Genomic DNA, 20,332 nt, shown 5'->3' on the forward strand with positions numbered 1-20,332 from the left:
CCACGGAGCTGAGCTGAAACCCAGACTTCACTAAGTGGCTGCTCTGAGAGCTTACTTGTTCAGTAGGAGCGTTTGTGTGGATGACAACTAGAGAGAGCCTTTCATACAGTGTGTGAGGCCCTGTTCCAATGGATTACTGTGAATAGCCACGGGAGGACCCACTCCTTCCAATGACACTGACTGTGTACTCTTCTCACTGACTTATACTGCCTTTTCGTGATATAGAATTGCCAGTCTTATCTCCCAGGAATGTTCTGCCTGTTGTTTTAAAACTAATAAGCAGCGTTAGTTACCATTTGGAAAGATCATGAGGCATGAGCCATGACAAATCCAGTATTGGAGCTTTATTAGGAGGAGGGAGGAACAAAAGAACCAGGCCTGAGGAAGAAGCTTGTGCAGAGAACAGAGAGACAGAGACAGAGACAGAGACAGAGAGAGAGTAGGAAAGAACAGAGAAGAAGAAGGAGTCTGTGTCCGGCTTTTTAAGGGTTCCTGTGAACATGCGCAGGTGGGATAACGGAGCTATGGCATGCATGCACTGATTGCATGGTCATGCCGTGTTCACGTAATCAGCAGTGCACACTGATGACATAAGATGCAAGATCCCTTACTTAGCTGCCGAACTGAGCATGTGCGGTCAAGCAGCTGGAGTGGTGGCAGAATCTTAACATTCCAGACTTTTTTCTTACTATAAAAAAGTGAGTAAACAGGAATAGGGGCGTAGTTTCTCTGAGAAAAACTGCTTTCAGCTGACTTGGTGGGCATTGGTTGACTCTTTGGGGGGGTAGGGAAGGGGACTTCTAAGGTAGACAGGCCTCCTGGGATGGTGGGCTGTCATCTGCTGCCTCGGAGATGCTCATCTTTCTCGGCTTGGTACTCTGACTGCTTGTGTCTGACAGGATGCTGGTGAGATAGAGGAAAGCTTAGAAGAAAGAATTATTTGAGGGGTTCCCAGGGTGATAGAGGGGGTCCTGAAACCAGGAAAGTTTGGGTTTGGCTCTTATTTGAAGTAGATCCGACCTGTCCAGATGGATTTAACTTAGAAAAATTTTGAACATATTAAGAAGCAGCTATGAGAAAATTAAAGTCTTGGGCTGGTGACCATTGTAGTGTTTGGTACTCTGCTTATATTGGTTAGTGTTAATGAGAGAGAGAGAGAGAGAGAGAGAGAGAGAGAGAGAGAGAGAGAGAGAGAGAGAGAGAGATTGGAACATGTTTTTATTTTTACCTGAGATAAGCTTTACCAGAGACAGATTATTTTAAGGCATCTGTTTTCTTTATTAGTTTAGCATCCAGGAGACACCGATGATCAATTGCTGAGAGTATTTAACAGTAATAGATGGTTATATTAAAGTCTTAGTTTTGCAAAGCCCGGACCCTTTTTGGTCTGGGGGTGAAAATACCCTTTAATGTTATAGTTTCTTACCACCTGGGTATATCTGATAGTCCTTGGACTCCAACTCTATGGTAATCCTGTAATAATTAGCTGAGTAGTTAATTAGAAGAGGGAACCAGGAAGAGAAAAGCTTTTGGGGTGAGACCTCATTCTTTTGGAATTGGGGACAAGGCAGTAGATCCTGATGTCCTCTAGAACTTGAGAGAGAGCAGGGCCCTACCTGTGTCACTGTAGATGAGAGGGAGAAGCACTTCTGACCGGTCTGGAGTGAGGCACATGGAGGAAGCAAATGAAATGAAAGCTCCTGCCTTACCTGGAAACTCTCTTCCCATTAAGTACCCCTGAAAGGACAATTAAGTCTGGTGAGGTGGGTAAGGCTGTTCCCCTACCTTGACAATAGGGAAATGAGAAGGAGAGGTGAGACCTCGAAACTACCTCAGGACTGATTAAGTGGGTTGGTGTCCAACAGGAAGGAAATGGATCACCCCCATGCTGCATCCTGGGTTCCCTGTGAGCCTGTGGCCAAGCCTAGGAGGTCTGCTGGAGGTCTTAGTTTGATGTTCCCATGCCATTGGGTACCCGGGGGCAGTCAGCTGACCAGTTATGTCTCTAGGTGGCACTTTGAACAAGGCTCAATTGATGGCCCAGCAGGGCACGCCCTAGCCTGCATAGCCTTCGAAAACAGGCACCTGGAAGCCCTTATGCAGCCACTCCAAAGCATGTGCCAGCATTTGACAATTCTGTTCATGGGCTTTCTCATCTCTCTCATGGTACATCTTAAACGCCACAGCTGAAACTTCTGCCTGTGGGGTCAGGAGCCTTGCTCTCCAGATGCTTAAGTTTTAGCCTTATGTCAGGGAGCTCTGGGAGACAAGAGACAGATTTTATTCCGTGTCTTGAATTTTTTTTTTTTTTTTTTTTTTTTTTTTTTTTTTTTTTTGATAGTGTATTGGCTTGAGGACAACTTTAGGAAGACCGGCCAGGAGGCAGGCTGTAAACTGATCTCTGGCTAAAGAGCCATCTGGAGTATTATGATCCCAATGTGGGTCCTGATCTTAAACTTATTTGCATGCATCCTAGCCTGCTTCCAGACCTGTCCATGCTTAGTGGTCCAACTGGTACCAGAGAACAGAGCAGAGAACAGATAAGATAAGGTTCTTTTGAGCCAAAGATTCCTTAGGTTCAGGAATGCAAATGGGCAGCAGAGAGAGAATCAGAAAGGGGGGTTTAGAACTTAGGTAAAAGTGTGGGGACAAGGTAACTCTTTTCATTTGCCTGTTGGCTTGCGGAAGTTAGATAATTCCTGTGAAATATCGGGGTTCAAGCGGCTGTTACACAGCCAAATTTACTGGTATCTTTCTGGCGATATTTAAGGCATTTTTCAAAGGAGGAATAGAACCAAGAGGAGGAAGCCTTCATGACTAAAGCCAAGAAAAAAAAATTAAAATAACAAACAGGATCCCAGGCTCCTATCTTGGGTGTCCCCAGGATAGGTAGTCTGTGGGCCAGCATAAATTAACAGCACAAATTACCCAATTGCCATCACAAGAAGGGCAAGGGCTGGGGGGCATACGTACCGGAGAATTCCCCAGGAATCCAGAAAACATTCAATACTTCATCAAGAGAGAATGTGTCATGGTACTCAACCAAAGACCCCTGGAGATCTGGTGTGAGGAATATATCTCAGGCTACAGTCATGAGAAATGGCGGAGAATTGGAAAGGGAAAAACTCACCAATCTTGGCAGCTGGTGTCCCGGCAGCTGGGCAAATGAAAAAGTGGAACGGGCAGTGATAGGTTCAGTAAACCCTGGTACAGGGTCCCGGACGAAGAGTGCCAAGAGAGCCTGTCGAGTCACAGCACCAATGTTTTAAAAATAAGCGGTGCTGGTTACTGTATGGAAAGGTCATGAGGCACGAGCCATGACAAACCCAGTATCAGAGCTTTATTAGGAGGTGGGGGACAAAAGAACCAGGCCTGTGGAAGAAGCACATGCAGAGAACAGGGATGAGGGGGTGGGGGTTAGGGGGTGGGGGGGTGGGGGGGTAGAACAGAGGAGGAGGAGTCTGTGTCCGGCTTTTTAAGGGTTCCCATGAACATGCGCAGGTGGGTTTACAGAACTCCTCCACACATGCACTGATTGCATGGTCATGCCGTGCACACGTAATCAGCAGCGCGCACTGATGACGTAAGACACAAGACCCCTTACTTAGCTGCTGAACTGCACTGTGTGTGGCCATGCAGCTGGAGTGGCGGCATGGCAATGCAGGCCAATGAGATAATAGATGTGAAACAGTTTCAGGCCAAGGATCATGTGCAGATTCCAGGGGTGGCATCTGATTTAAATGTGCCTCTATGAAGTTAGCAACTCAGCTATTTGCTTCACCTTCATGTGGTAAAATTAGGAATAATAAATCTGAAGGTACAAGAATGAAAAAGAAATCCTATAAGTCATTTAGTACTTATTTCTGTTAGGCTACATTATCTTCTATAAACATGTGTGTATGTGTGTATCTGTGTGTATTTATGTGTACGTGGTAATGTGTATATGTGTGTCCATCCTTTAAAAGAATCCTCTGTAAATAAAGCACAGATAATAAATTACTTATTCTCTATACCAAGGGAGCAAAAATGGAAGTAGAATGGAAGTTTATAGGAATTCCAAGCAAAGTATTTTTCAAATCTGTGAAAATCCTTCCTGGAATTTGGTAATTAATTTAAAGCTGTAAATTCCTATAACTTATATCTGTTATTCATAAAACTTCAAATAATGTAAAGACTACCATATTTGATTTTGAAATGCAGTCAGTTATGACTTAAGACATATTCAAATATACTCTGCAGTTTCTGCTGAGTCTAGAATACTTTCTAGAAAATGTGGATCTACTTTATAAAGGGAGAAAAAAGAAACCATAGACAATCATTTGAGGGTGATTGACAGCTGAATTTCAGTTTTTTAAGGTAAAACCCATAGTATTACTTTAGATTAAATTCTAGAATTAATTCTCAAATAATATAGATTTATCTTTGGTCTGGGACAAAATATTCAATAATAGTAAAATGTTAAATATATTCCCCAGACTTGGAAGTAATAAAATGGAGGTTTATGGTTTAAGTAAAACCTCCTGTGTATTGATGAGGGTCAATGGGAAGATACACATGGGCATGCTTTGGCAGAGGTGACACACTCATCAGGGGCCCTGCGTGAGGGCACAGAGCTCAGATGCCAGGAATGGTACTGTGTAGTCTGTGTAGGTGTGCCAATTCCACAGAGCTGACCTCTCTGTGTGGATTACTGACCTCTGTGGTCCAGCTTCCACATCTCAAAGTCACGAGTGGTCTTAGTCCCCTTACTTCTGTGAAGAGCAAGACAGAACCAGCAGAACGCTCAAGACACTGAATGTCTGGTACACCTGAGGTGCTTTGGGTCATATGGATGATGATATGATGATGATGATGACAATGGTGATGTTCTATGATGATGAGGTGATAATTAGATAATGATGATGATATAAATATGATTGCTTATTTTGCCATGTTGACGATGATGGTGATGATGATACAAATGTATTTGGGAAAAATGAGAGAACAGGAGAGAAAGGGATTGTGTTTTGAAAATGGGAAATGGACCAGTTTATCCAATAAGCGCAAAGAGGAATAAACACAATATCAGAAACAAATTAGTTTTGGAGTTAGAGTGGAAAACTTCAATCATAGATATGTTACAAGGGGAGGTGGCTGTCTTTCTTGGTATTGCCTGAAATATTAGTAACGACACTTGGAATGGCTTTAAAATGCAATATTTCAAGTGAGTGCAGTGGCACATGCTTCCAATTCTGGCACTTAGGAAGCTGATACAGGAGGATTGAACACTTGAGACCAGCCTTAGTGATATAGGAAGTCCCAATCTAGCTGGGATCTGGGCTGAAATGATAGATTGAAAATCAATAAAAATGAATAGGAAAGGCAATAAAGAGGAAGAGAAAGGCAGAAATATCTTATACGATCATCGCATGTATACTGGAGCCATGAAACTGTGAGGATACCAGCTTAAAAATAAAGTTTAGCAGGGAATCGTTGCCTCCAGATTTAATAACAAGAATTAGGACGATTATGAAATGATGATGTAGAATAATAACTATTGCCACAGATATGAAATGATGGTGCTGTTGAAGTGCAGTAGGTGAAATAGCCTGACTCCAAGCAGAAGGGGACATTTGCCCACATGACTTTCTCCAAAGGGAACCATAGTTATTCATTTATGCCTTTCTAATACTCGACCATTCATGTCCTAAGCTAGTGCCAAGGGTTCCATGCTAAGTAGAGCTGCCTAGGCCTCCCTTTGGGGCTGTGATGTTCCCCATGGGCTACCCCAAGTCCTATAAAAAGCCTTGCCTAGACCAGAAGCTTGCTCCCCTACACAGCTGGATAATGCACCTGACCTATGTCTGAGATGCACCTCCACTCTATGCCTCAGCAAGTGCTTCAGGCCAAGTACAATGACCTCCTGAAAACCTCATCTTTGCTTTGCTAGCAGCAGATAAAAATTATCTGCAGGGCTGCCTCAAATCTGCCAAAATCATCCCAGCAATACTCGGCAGACTCCCAGGCTGTGCGTTCTTCATGCTAAAAATGAAGAATTGGGGGCAATATTCTTACTATAATTTTCTTAATTCCAAGAGTTTAAAAATACTATACATGTATATATATTCAGAGAAAGGACTAGGAAGACAGCTGGGCATCAAGCTGAGAGACTAAAAACAGAACCGCTGTGTTAGACTGTAGCCTGAGCTAGCTGCATAACCCTTGGTTCTCTGAGCCCTGGGCCTGAGGATTCAGAACCATAAAACAAAGCTACAGGTGATGACCCATCCAATTCCTTGTGAGGCATGCAGAGTGAGACTGGATGTTCAGCAATTTTCAGAGTGAAGGCATTATAGAAACTCTTAGAATAATAAAAAGCTAATTGTAGCATTTTCCCAGCTTCTGGGACTTCTGTAATGAGGCTGGCACATTCAAGACCTAACATGTCCTGCAGGCTGTCTCCAAAAGTGGATATTCTATACAATGATATCTCATATATCAATCAGCATATAAGTCTGGCTGGACAGCTGCCGTGCTGGGAGGAGCCAAGGAAATCTGGGAGTGTTTGAAGCCATGCATGGCAGGTAGGGGAGGCTGGCTCAAGTGCGTTCCAGCTGGATAGTGGGGCTGAGGGGGGCACCTGCCTTTTGGTAGCTTCCTGGTACTGGTGACAATGACCTGACAAGCATTCTGTTAGACATGGAGTTCACCAATGCATTGTTACTTTGTCTGTCTTCCCTAACATGCTGTCACCAGCAGATGATGCTTTTAGGGATGGCATCTGGGCTTCATCTCCCAAGGTCACACAGCCTAAAAGACATCAGTGAATTTTCCCTAAGAGTGCAGCCTTGGGACAGTATCTTTGCTTCCTTCTTCCTGCCAGATCATCAGTGGTGAGATTGTCATCTACCTGCCGGTCACACTTCTGAGGAGGCTTTACAGCATCTCTGGTTATCTTTTACTGTAGGAAGCATTCTCAAATCCCTGTTGATTCAAGTATATCATCACTCCTGGCCACAGACAGCGGCCGATGGTGCCATTGCCTGTAGTGCACGCCATGGAGCGGATTCCTACTTGTTGAGTATTGCTTATTTGCTGCAGCTATTTTTATAAATCCTGCCCCAAGCCTTTAATCCTCTCAGTGGAGTGTATCTTTTGCATTGCTTGGGCTGGGATTGCCAAGCTTCAGGTGGAGGTTGGGACAAGGAGGCAAAGAGAATCAAGATAAGAAGCAGGTGTATAGAAAGCTCCTTGGGAAAGTCTTTCGCTTTGCATTCCATTAGAGAACAACGGCTGAAAACAAAGCACATATCTGGCTGAGAATCTGAAAGGCAAGTTTCAGCATGAATGAGTTTTTAAGAGCCTCAAAGAGGGGTTAAAATGAAATCCTGACAACTTTAACTACATCTCTTTCTGAAAGCATTGCTATAATAATGAAAGGTGAAGTGTCGACAGTCACGTGACATGCTATCTAACAATACTTTATAATTTTGCCTCAGTGGGGGCACTTGCACTTTTATAGTCTCAACACTGCATTTTGACTGATTGCTTGACCATAGCAATTACCTGAGCCATTTACCTGCACGTGGGAAGCATAGCCAAGACTTGATCACATTGTTGATTTTTCCTCAGAGCCAGGACGTCAGTGAGTTAGTTCTATGGCAGGGACTACATACGGCCCCTGGGTTCTAAGCCATCACCAGAGCCCATGTTGATGGTTTAGCCCTAAAAACACTCTGATGGCAAGGCCTTCTGGGAGAAGAGCCTGGGTTCTTTGGGTATGTTGAGAAAATATCTTCCCACATCTGTAATGCCATGGTTTCCTTTAGACTATTCTAGAACTGATACAAAGTGGTGAAAGATTCTTGTGTTTCTATTTTGTTCTCTTAGCAAGTTATATCTGAACAACTGCGGATTGACCAACCCAGGGCATTTTGGTAGGTGGTGAGAGCTACCAGACACAACCCACAGAGGTGACATTCCTAGGAGAGTGGGGTGCGAGGTATTTGGTTTCCAAAGGTAGTAGCAGGCTTGGTCAAAGTGGTAGCAGACTTAAAATTTAAAACTAAAATCTGGAATTAGTCAGAGCTCATCAGCTTGCCTGTTCTCTGAACTGGGCAGGTAAAGAGCAGGGTGGAGGACAGTTTGAGGGCCCCATAGATGGAAATGGATTCCCCAGTTCCAGATGTGGGTGCCATGTGCAAACATTGTCCAATTATTGCCAGAGCCCCAGTTTTTTTCAAAAGTGTTTTTGAATGTTGGTAACTATTTCATAGTTTTACCCTGTGTCCCCTGGGCCACATAAAACTGTTTCTTGTTCCATGGGTCACCACTGGGTTCTGATGTGTGCTGTTGTGAAACTCCATCCCATCTTCATTACTGTTGGTTGCTACAGTCTCCATCCTCAGAGCAGATGGAGATAGAGGTTAGCCGTATGTGGGTTTACAGGGGAGTAGTCCTGAGGTCAGTGTTGCCCATAGGAAGGGGGAGGAAGTGGATTTAGGTAGTGGGAGAAGCTGTGTTAAAGTCTCACTGAAGTCTCTGCCAGCCTCCAAGGGTTCCAACACTCACTTGTCTTGAGAATGCCTCCAATTTGGATGAGCATCTTTTGCATACTTGAATGAACAATTGTCTGGATATGGTTGTCTTGGGAAGGGGCATTCCTGAGGTGTTCCTCAGCTTATTTCAGGACCAGCTGCACCCCCAGGACTGGGAAACAATCTTTGTTTTCGTCACAATCATGTGTGGCTGATCTGACATCATGGCTTTAAGAGAGGCATGTAAGCACACAGTAGTTATTTTCTCCATTCTCTTCCTGTCCCAGGGCTTGTCACCATTCCTGTTTCTTACTGACCTGTGTATCACCTACTAAAGTTACTGGAATGAAGCCACTAAACTCCTGAGGGATTCCTAAGCCTTTGGACTAGTCTCTGAGCTGTACTGGTGTGGTCCATGATCTAGGTATGGGTCACTTTCGAGGACACTGTGTCCAGTTTGGTCCTCTTCATAACCTGCCTGCTGTCTAGACACTATTGTCCTGTGAGTATAGATGTGAGGAAACTAAGGTCCTCAGGCCTGATAACAAGAGAGCTGTGGTCCTTGCCTTTGAACCTGAGGTGATCTGAAACTGAACCCTGGTTCTTGCCATTAAGTCAAGATGTCTCTCATTTGAAATTGATCTTGAAATGTATACAGGACAGGGTGATGTCTACACTGGAGGGAGTTTTGTCTTGGAAAAAGGAACTCAGTATTGTCAGTTTGGAGGAAACACTGGCTGATAACAAAAGCCTGAGGTACAGGGCAAGAACATGCTGTGAGGATCACATTTGGAAAGATAGACTGCAGTCCTTTTTTGGCTGACCTTCAGCACTGAGCAGGGGAGTTGAGGTGTTATTCTTCATGAAATGGGAAGCTCCAGAAAGTCTGGAGTAAAGCACTGGTCAGCTCTGTATTCTTAAATGTAACTCTGACCATGACGGGTGGACAGAGAAGAGAAGAGGTCACAGTCAAGGAGGGAAAGATGGGGATGCCTACCATTGTCTGAACACTTTGTCAGTGCGACAAGGACAGGGAACAGAAGAAGAAAAGGCAGGAAGAGGCCTCCAGGGGGAAGTGAAGACGTGGATTGGTGATGGTGTTGGCCGGAGTTTTGAGCTTCAGTATTGAGAACATGGGATAAAGACAATATGGAGAGAATATGTTTCTGACTGTGGAAACAAAGTCTTGGTCCTCCAGAGAGGCTCTGTGTCAGGACACATAGGAGCCTTTATGTGGGAATTCACATGAAGTTATGCAGAAAAGCCATCTAGGGTAAGAAGTCTGAAAGTGCATATTCAACTGCAGATGGGTGAGACTGGGGGGGGGTGCATTTTGATTTTTTTTTAAGATTTATTATTTGTTTATGAGGGTGCTTGTGTGTGTGTGTGTGCATGTGCATGTGTGTGCGTGTGTGTGTGTGTGTGTGTGTGTGTGTGTGTGTGTGTGAGTGTGTGTGTGTAGCACATGTGGATGTGAGCAGACAATTTGCACACATTGGTTCTCTCCTCCTACCAAGTAAATCCGGAGGACCCAGTGCAGGTCCTCATGCTCAGCATCAAGTGCCTTAAGCTGCTCAACCATCTGGCCCATAAGGTGGTTCCTAGAAGGTATATTGTATGTACCATACCATTCATATGAAAGAGCTGCTCCTGAAACAATTGTGTGAACTTTCAGCTTAGGGTAGACACAGATACTAAGGATTGGGAGAAGGATGAGATCAACTCAGGGCAAGTTGTGTGGAAATTTTACAGAAGCTTCATTGGGCCACTTCCATTTGGATACAGGCACTGCCTCCTGGGGATGGCAGTGAGCGTAGATGGCTCTAGTTGTCCCCATTACATCTTGGCTACCTGGTTCACATGCTTTCCTGTTAAACCATTATCCGAGCTACTTAGTTCTGTCTTGTTTGGAGTAGGTGTGGATTATTACCTTTATCCCAATGACAAGATAATTGCAGGATCCATGTTTGCAAATGTAGTCCCAAATCTCAAGGGCTTAAAGTAGATTGTGCTTCATGAACAGCAAAAAAAGCAATTCCTTAATGTTGAGAGACAGTATACTCAGACCCCCTTACTCCTCCAGCATGCACAAATATGTGCATGTGTGTGCATTGCAGTGTGTTTAATTTTCCCCCAGGAATGTGTTAATGATCTGGATGCTCCTCCAGATAGAAGTAAGGAATCTCAAAGCCCAGGTTGGAAAGAAATTTCTTATAGAAATTTTTAGAGTGCTTTTATTTTCCCACGTAGCAGGCTGGTGGCCCGTTGTCTTTTCCTGAAGATTAATAAAAATTGAACATTTCCAATTACACGCTTGTTCTTCTGTCGTTATTAATGAGGCCCATCTTTAGGACATCTGCAAAACATCATTTGTAATAGAATTCTTGCTAGACCATAAAATTTGTATTAGACCTTGCAAATGACAACCAGGTTATGCTCTTTTTCTTATTAAATTGTTTCCTCTCCAGCACAGAGTCCTCTAACCCTGTAGAAAACACTTGCAGCCTACTTAACTTTTGTGTTCGCCAAAATATTACATTGTTGCAGCTTACATATCCCAACCATGTGATTCAATGCGTTCTTACATATATATGTACCTATGGAGTCAACAGCCAGATATAAGTTAGAACATGCTCCTACCCCTGGAAGGCTCACTCCTCTGACCTCTTCTATCCAGCCCTCTACCTAGAGCTCACCCTTCTCTGATGGTCAGGGCATATGAGTCTGAATGCAATGCTTCCATATCAATAAGCTCTAAAATGTATTCATTGGAGTGTGCTAGCATACACGGAAGTCCTCTTGGCTTCCTTCCAGAGGTCACTTGTATAAGAGGAACTGTTTCTAGTCAAGTGACTAATCTCTGGGCTTTTGCAATCTCAAATGGCATACTCTATACTACAAGTGAATTGTTCTGTGGCTGAATTATTTTATGCATTTCTGTTTTCTCAAGGAGGACACCAGTTTTCACAGAAACCAATCCGTACTGAATTGACCCTACCCTACTATTCTTTGGGTTTTACCTGAATGATATGTCTCTGCTGTATGCATGAATGACACTTCAATGTGTTTCTTGGCTTGTCCCTAACTTCAAAAGTTCTTGTAATTGTGAGAGTAGCCATACAGAAGATTGCAGAACTTGATAATAACCAGATGGCATCTTCCTCTATATAATAGCTAAGAGAAGGCAAAGGGAGCCAATAAAGAAAGGCCCTGTTTTCCTTCTATATAGAGAGCACCTCCTTCCTATATAACATTTTCTGTGTTAAATCTAGACTCACTCCTAATTAGAAACCTAAAGCAGAAGTTTCAGTCATGTTTTCAACCAGATTCAGTGAGTAAAAGAGTACTAGTGACCGTGTGTGATGATGGTCAGAGCTGACTCAGGGGCCGTGTGTGTTGATGGCCAGAGCAACCGGGGCCCTCATCTCCAGGGAGATAATTCTTAGACTAAAAAGGTTTCTAAGGACACACCAGGAGAGAAAGTAGAATTAGAGATCACAAAAGATCTTAAGTTATTCATTTCAAGAATTCTTCCTTAATTGTTGAGAATTTTCCTTCTTAGATCGCTGCTGGAGCTGGTAGTTTTATCAAGGGGAGGTTATCTGAGGTGAATTAGGTTAAAGAGATTCCTTTGTTCATTAATCAAAATCAAGAGACTGTTTCCCACACGTTGTTCCTTCTGTAAAAAGACAGTGACAGCATGACTACAGTTTCCGGGGGGTGGGGAGACCTTCTAACACCTTTTATGAGAAAAATAATGTGTTTCTCACGAGTATACAAACACTTAAAGCCACTTACTTCGTACTTGAACTATAGCTGAATCAAACTGGCAAGAAAGGGAATTGTGTTGGCATATAGATGTCAGAGCGAGGGATATGTCCCAGGGACAGGAGATTGTGGCATTATTATTCCCTTTATAAACTAAAGAAAGTTTCTAACATATATAAAATTTCAACAAAAAAGTAATAGCTTTTATGGTGAATTCTTTTTAATTATTCAGTGTACATAAAAAATATACAGATAAATAATAAATACTTATAGAACAGCTCATTTCCTCAGCTCCAGTTCCCAGGATGGATAGATAGCTAAATAGATGGATAAATCATGGATGGATAAACAAGAGCATGCAAATAGATTAAGAGAGATGTAAAGTGTTTGGTTGATTGATGAATGGTTGATTTATTAGCCAGATATTTCTCTGAGGATTCAGTGGTAAGCAAAAGCATATGTACATATATGCTATCAACTGGGGACCAAGTATTCAAATATAAGAGCCTATGGTGGTGTAGGTGGCATTTCTCATTCAAATCACCACACAGACTTACAGGGAAACAGTGAACTATGCCAAAAAGGCAGACTTGGTGAGCTGGGATCATTCAAGAGGGTAGACTTAGAGAAGGGGGAAAGTCAAACTATCTAGGCCTGACTGGGGAATGAAGAAATGGTTCTGGGGCCTGGAGATATGGCTCAGCAGTTGAGAGCACTGGCTGATCTTTGGAAAGACCAAGGTTCAATTCCAGGTACCCACATAGTGGTTCACAACCACCCACCCGTAACTCCAGTTGCAGAGGTTCCAACACCCTCTTCTGGCCTCCTTGAGCACCAGGCATTTACATGGTACATAGACACAGACTCAAACAAAAAACACACATATACATAAATACTATAAAATTATTTAAAATGGTTCTGAATGTAATGTGAAGTCTGGATCTGATTGTTAAATATTACCAGGAAATGTATACTTTATATTTATGGATATGAGAGTGGTGTGAAGGAATGGTGGAGGTGGGGGAAAGCAGCAGGGGCCCCACACATCTGCTGTGCCCAAGACAATTAGCTTTAAACCCATTTTCCCAGAAGCATTTTTAATCCTTCCCTTTCCATCTTAAGGCTGCCCACAGTGAAATGATGATGATACTCTTTAGAATATCCAAGGGACATTCTCCGGGGTCAACGAAGGCCACAGGCAAAGAGCAAAGCCAGGATATGAAATAGAGTAGATAGGAATTCTGATGGGTTCTGACGCATTAAGCAGGAAGAGGCATGTAGAGCAGAGCGTAAAGGCTGGAGTTAGCTTTCTCCACCAAAGAAGCAGGGTAATGGTGATAATAGTGATTTTAAAAGGAGAGAAAGGAGACCAGGAAATAGCACGCGTCAGGAAGACTAACAATAGGTTTGCTGTGAACTACTGAGATTCCAGAGCCAGTGAGCTAACTGCCAGGCTAGCCTGCCCTTTGTAGAGCTGTAGGGTGGAGCTCAAGAGTTCATATCTCACTATAAACGTTCAGTTGCTCGGCCCTGCTCTGTGGGACAGCAGGGGGATTAAAAGTTTGCTTGCTGAACCACACTTCCAAACTGTCAGGTCCATCCCAGAATCCTTGTGCTGAGTAAGGATTGCCTTTCTAGTACCTTCTGTTCCTGGAAGGGGGAAATGGTCTAGACAATGCAAACAATAAACACCCAAGTCCTTTGCATGACAGCCCTTAATCCTCTCCATTTCAAGGACTCTGAGTCAGGTGTTTCTCTTGGCTTTTGTACATAATTGTAAAGACATAGTTATATTTGTATTATGGAACTGGCAAGGTGTTTAATCTTCTTTATGCTTGTACTTTTCATCCTAAATTTTATCTTAACATAATCATTTATAAAAAAGACAATTGAGAATAAAATTTTATATAGTAAATTACTTATGAGTAAAGTCAATTCTTTAAATAAATAAAAATAAATAAATAAATCACACATGAATGAATTTCTGATCTCACAATCATTAGTTCTCATATTTCCTATGTGTTGCCCACTACCCACGCCTCTCTCAGGTCTCCAGGGAGCCTTTGTCAATTGCTCCTTTTCTGCAGACAAATGGCTCAGGGGCCCATAGCCTACTAACCTGCAAGGTCATCAGGTCAGAAAATAGATATCCAAGGTGGTTACAACTTCCTCGGTCTTGCTTTCACAGGTACTTCTTGTTCCTATTTCCAAGAGTCATGCTCTCCACATGCACAAGCTTAGGTGCTATGTAGCGGGCTCTCTTCACCACAATAGGAATGTCTCACTAAACCATACAGTCTCAGAACAATTCAGAGCTATCTTGGGACCTAATTCATTCATTATGGCATTCTTGGTGACTGTAACAGAGAGAGAAGATCATCTAGGAGACATAATTTTATTACGATTATCCCAGTAGTTACACGGTATTTTCTCCTTTGTGTTCACAATATCAGTTCTAAGACATTGTTAGTAAGTTTGCTGATTAAAAATTGAAAAAGTGTGATTTGTTCCAAATCTTTAAGAGGCATAATAATTTTCTCATCCAGTTTGTCTTATTTACAATGAGGCTCTTTGGACCCCACGTTACTTGAAGAGGGAGTGGTTTACTTGAAGAGAGAGTGGGTATAATTCAACTTTGCAAACAAGAGGAGAAAAAAATGCCCAAAGAATCAGCAAATTGGGGCATTAGGAGGCCACATGAGCTTTTTCCAAGCTTTGTCAAGAAGTCCCCAAATCTCTAATCTCAAGTCCTTCCTTTCTTGGCTTACACAAGTCACTCATAAATTAGCATTAACTTGTTATCTAGCTGGTTTCAAAGTCTCTAATTTCTAGGCCTCATGGATTTTCAGCTAGGAAAACCTGGAAGGTTTCTTTTCCCATGTGTGGGGACAGGGGGAGATGGGCCCATGATAATACAGCTTTATAGTAGGAACTAAGACTGCCTGTATCTATTCATCTATCAGGAGTGGGTTCCCTAGGAGTAGGTCTACCCAGAGTATGATACATACCATATTCTGAGCATCCAAGGTTCCATCAGGACTGTTACTAGGTTACCTAGAATTCTGAATCTTACCATACCTGGTTCCCGAAGTCCTTTTGACAAGACTTAATAAATAAATAAATCTGAGGATATCAGCATGTCACTATGGCCACATCTCCTTCCCCAACTAGTATGCAGATTTGTTAGGTAGTCTACATGGCACTACTAATAAACCACTCCCATATTGTACTAGCCCAGTAATGACACACGCTGAACCAGTGCCCAAGAAGATGGCACCCATTGATCCGGACTGGGTCATGTGTCCATCTGACCCTCCAAGAAGTAGAATGTTGTTTTCCCCATTCCCTGAGCCATCAGTGAGAACGGAGGACCCTGAATGAACCACTTTTCGGGTTCTATCTAAGAAGGAAGGATTCTCTGGCTATAGGCTTGTGTTCTTGTTTGTTTATTTGTTTGGTCACATGACCTCACAGAGCCCAGTTTGGCCTCACTATGTAGCTGGGGAGGACATTGAATTTCTGATCCTCCTGCTGCAACATTTTAAGTATTGGAATACAGACTGGTTTCTGCAGTGCTGGGGATAGCTTTGTGCATACTAGGCAACTGAGCTGCATCTCAGCGTCTGCTGCTAGTGTTTTTGGCAAGCCCAGGCTGACCTCAAACTCATATTTTTCCTGCTTCAGTTTCTGGAATGCTGGGACTACAAACATGTACTCCTTATGAATTTGACTTCGTAGAGTTAGGGGAGAGACGTGAAGAGGAAGAAGCCATGACGTCCCTCTTCAGAGGTCAGGCTGAGCCTGTGTGCCATGAGTGCCAGTGTTACAATGAGTGTTGTGGACATGACCATTTTCAGACGTTGGATGCCATCTCCTTAAAGAAGGATGAGATTTGGTGCTCCAGGCATTTCGTTTTCTGACAAGTCAGCTGGAACTAATTGAAGTTTGGTCTCAGGCTTTCTTAGGACCAGAGTCACCCTGCCCCAGCAAAGGCATTGCTTTCTGGAGTCCAACTTGAACCCAGAGAGCACTGGGCAAGGTCCCCTGTCCAGTGGATTGGCACACCAGCATCTCTCATTACACAGTAGTTAGTGCACAGACATGCCTGTCCACAGAGCTGAACCAGTGGCGGGACATGCGCTTTGCTTACTTTTGGAGATGGGCGAGGGAACCCACATGCTTGCCGTGGGAGCTCGCTCTCCTACCCTAACTCACAGGCACCTGTCATGTCTGCCACCGGAAACCCTGAGCTGTTTCCTTCATCCAGATTTTCTCTCTTCAGGACCCACTTCCCAGACGTATGATTTGAAAGTGTCCTAAAGCAGAAAGCCAAAAATGATGTTGCGTTTGTCTTCCCCGCTGTCCTTCCTGGAGGATCCCAGTGGCCTCCACTGTGCAGCTGTGCCTTCAGACATTTCTGGGCAGGTTTGCAGCCGGCTCTGTTCCCCTCTCCACTGCAGATGCGATTTGAACTTGTTGTTGGGGAGGGTTGGAGAGATGGACCAGTGGGGAAGAGTATTTGCTATACAAGCATGAGGTCCCAGTTGGGATCCCCAGAGTGCAGGTGACAACTGAGCATGGTCACACATGGCTATCACTCCAGCTCTGTGGGAGTCAGAAGCAGGAAGATCATTTGTGTTTGCTGGCCACCAGCCTAGCTCCAAGTGCTATGAGAGAGACTCTTTCTTAAGGAAATAGAGTGATAAAGCAGGACCCACAATGTCATCCTATGGCCTCTTCATGTGCAAAGGTACCTATATTCCCCCCCACCCCCCCACATACACTGACAGAAGTATAAATAAATCTGACTACTGACTAACCTCAGTTTCATCTTATAAGCCCCTTTATATCTATAGGAAGCTTGCTGAAATGCTGAAGAGAGGCTTAGGCCTCTCTTAAAGTTAATATTTAAAAATTAATATACATAGTAATAGCATTTTCATATAGGCCTTGTTCTTGCAGATTCTTCTCCTGTGCGCCTCTCCCTCCCCCACACCCCCGTGGTCTTCTCTCTCCCCCAAGTAGGCCCATTTCCACTTTCGTGTCTCATATATTCTCACTCTCCACATCTCACTTAGGATCTTTTCCCTGCCTCACAGTCTCCTTTCTCATTTCATGACCTCCCACCCATATGTACATACATGTATAAATATATATTTAGACACATACACATATTTTAAAGTCAGGTTCTATATATAAGGGGAAAGGTGATATTTATCTCTTATTCCAAGTGTCATAGTAATTTCCAGTTCATCTATGATCTTGCATATGTAATGATTTCAGTTTTCCTATAACTTATTCCATTTGAACTTTATTTTCTTTACACATTCATCTATTGATGGGCATCTACATTTTGGTTTCATTTCTCAGTTATTATGACTAGTGCAGCAATAAACATGAATGTGTAAGTAACTCTATGACATGATGACTCCTGTAGGACCCTAAGCCTACGGTGGAGTGGGAGAGCATGGTCACATGGTTGTATATGGACTTCAAGTCCTTCAGGTATAAGTCCACGAGTGGGATAGCCAAGTCACATTGTCTATTGACTTAGATTCCTTCAGGTATGTGCCCAGGAATGGGAGAGCTGGGTCATACGGCTGTCATCTCACCCAGTCAGAATAATTAACCCCATGAAAACAAATTATAACAGATGCTTAGGAGATGTGAGAAAAGAGGAAGCCTCATCCCACTGCTAGGAGGAATATAAAATTGTGTAGCTACTATGGAACTCAGCAGAGAGGTTTCCCAAAAAAAAAAAAAAGGTGCACTCCCACCAACAGCCTCTTTAAATGACTTAAGGGTACATAGCTGGGAGAGACACTCTGGGGGAAAATGAGTAACCCTTTCATTATCAGTCTCTTTTGTTGTCTGTTTTCTCCCTATTTTCTCTCTGGGGGATATGAACATCTAGTACAAGAACTTCACAGAAATGGAAAGGGAGGTGGGCTTACTCTTAGTGGATCTGTTCAAGTTTCAACCGGTCTCAACACCTGTGCATATAAGACAGAACGCAAGTAACCTTTGAGAGTTGTGGTGATACACACAAAATTTTCCAGACTTGCTACTTTTCATCGGTATGTTAATGGAGGATAGGAAAATTTAGCTTTAGTGACATTTAATTATACCTCCTGATAGCATTTCCTCTTTCTTTCTGAATAGACAACTATTATAATCAGAAAGTGTATGACAGAGCAACCAAACCAAAATTGTTATTTGAAAGAAAGTGCATGCTTCTTAAGTATGGCTGTTAACTATTGTTCTTTTAAAGAATGTTTACATTTCTTTTTTTCTTTCTTTCTTTTTTTTTTTTTTTTTTTTTTTTGAGACAGGGTTTCTATGTGTAGCTTTGCACCTTTTCTGAACTCACTCTGTAGCCCAGGCTGGCCTTGAACTCACAGAGATCTACCTGGCTCTGCCTCCCGAGTGCTGGGATTAAAGGTGTGTGTCACCACCTCCTGGCACATTTCTTTCTTTTTAAAGAAAACTTAATCATAAAACTTGAATCTTTATGAAGTAATATAGAAAGAGAGCTGTGTTGAAATGATTAGTGTATTTGAGTGTTGTGTCTCCAGTATTATTAACAGCTTTATCATCAAGGTTTATAACCTATTGAGAATAATGGACTATTTTAAGCACAATTAGCATTTGTATGCCTGGCAAGGTTACAATGTGTCTTTGGAGAAAGGATGGTCATGAGTGTGTTGGAGGTATAGAAGCATTTCTAGCTCTGCCCCTGCTCCGGAGTTCACTAAGATGCTGCTCTGTGTGCTCCATTCAGGAGGGATGACTGTCTCCTTCCATTAGACAACTTTAAAGGAAAGCCACACAAATGAATGAAACCCTCCCTTCTCCATTCGGCCCAGTTGCTTTCATACTATAAAATTTAGAGAAATACATAATACTTAAAAATTTTAATCCTAGTAAATATTACTATTCTTGGCCGGGCGTTGGTGGCGCACACCTTTAATCCCAGCACTCGGGAGGCAGAGCCAGGCGGATCTCTGTGAGTTCGAGGCCAGCCTGGGCTACCAAGTGAGCTCCAGGAAAGGCGCAAAGCTACACAGAGAAACCCTGTCTCGAAAAACAAAAAAAAAAAAAAATATTACTATTCTAACTTTATTGAGTTTGAAATTTTGTAATTATGTAATTGCTTGTTTTATTCGATTTTTTTAATGAAGTGATGGGTTTCATTATCGAATTTTAACACATAATTGCTATAAAAATTACCAATCTAGTCTTCAAGTCTTTTTATTCTAACAGGAAGTTACGCAGCATATCAGGAGTCTTTAGAGGACTGGGGGTAAGCCTCAATGGTACAGCACATACCTAGCATGTACAGTCCCTGGGTTTGACCCCAGCACTGCAACAAAAGGAAACAAGACAAAAACATTATAAACACACAAGACACATATCCGAATACGTGCTTAAACACTTTAAAGCAGCGTAGAAACTAATAATATATCTATAGTGCTTTCTATTTTCATTTGTATATTCAGAAAGAATATTTGTTTTCATATAAATACTTGAGTATAGATTTCTCTTTAGCCATACATATAAGTGTTGGCTCTGGAAATATTTCATATTTAATATTTGTCCTGAGAAGCCCCAAAGTCACTACAGAACAATTAAATATACATCATTTGACTCAGCTTGTTCCCTGTCTTTCTTTTCTACTTGAAATAATTGAATTACTTTAGCTACTTGAGAAATGTATTTGTTTCTTCAGTTTTCTATCTGAAGCACATTATGGGGTGACTATGTGTTTATAAGTCTGAAGGCATGTTTATTTTGCTTACTATTATTTGATTCTCTACTATCCAATCTGCCTTCATAGACAGCTTCTCAAAGGTCTGTGTGGCCTATCAGAGTGCCACTCAGCAGATGTAGGGAAAATGGTCACCTTTATATATTTGTTCCAGCTGCCAGGACTCATGGCTGACCTCCAAGGTGTCAGCTGAGGACCTGGAGAATCTGGCTGTTTGGGAGGTCATGTGACTGGAAATCTACCCTTGCAGTCACAGTGGATTCTTGTGCCTTTAACAAGG

General features: G+C 42.6%; 1 protein-coding gene across 4 annotated transcripts in view; it reads left to right on the top strand.

Annotated features, from left to right (window-relative positions):
- The window catches only part of Thrb (thyroid hormone receptor beta), a 368,908-nt gene that overhangs the window by 94,107 nt on the left and 254,469 nt on the right, over positions 1–20,332 (top strand). The gene's annotated exons all lie outside the window — the stretch shown is intronic.

The sequence above is a fragment of the Peromyscus leucopus genome, chromosome 9 (assembly GCF_004664715.2).
Source record: "Peromyscus leucopus breed LL Stock chromosome 9, UCI_PerLeu_2.1, whole genome shotgun sequence".
In the NCBI taxonomy this organism is placed as follows: Eukaryota; Metazoa; Chordata; class Mammalia; order Rodentia; family Cricetidae; genus Peromyscus; species Peromyscus leucopus.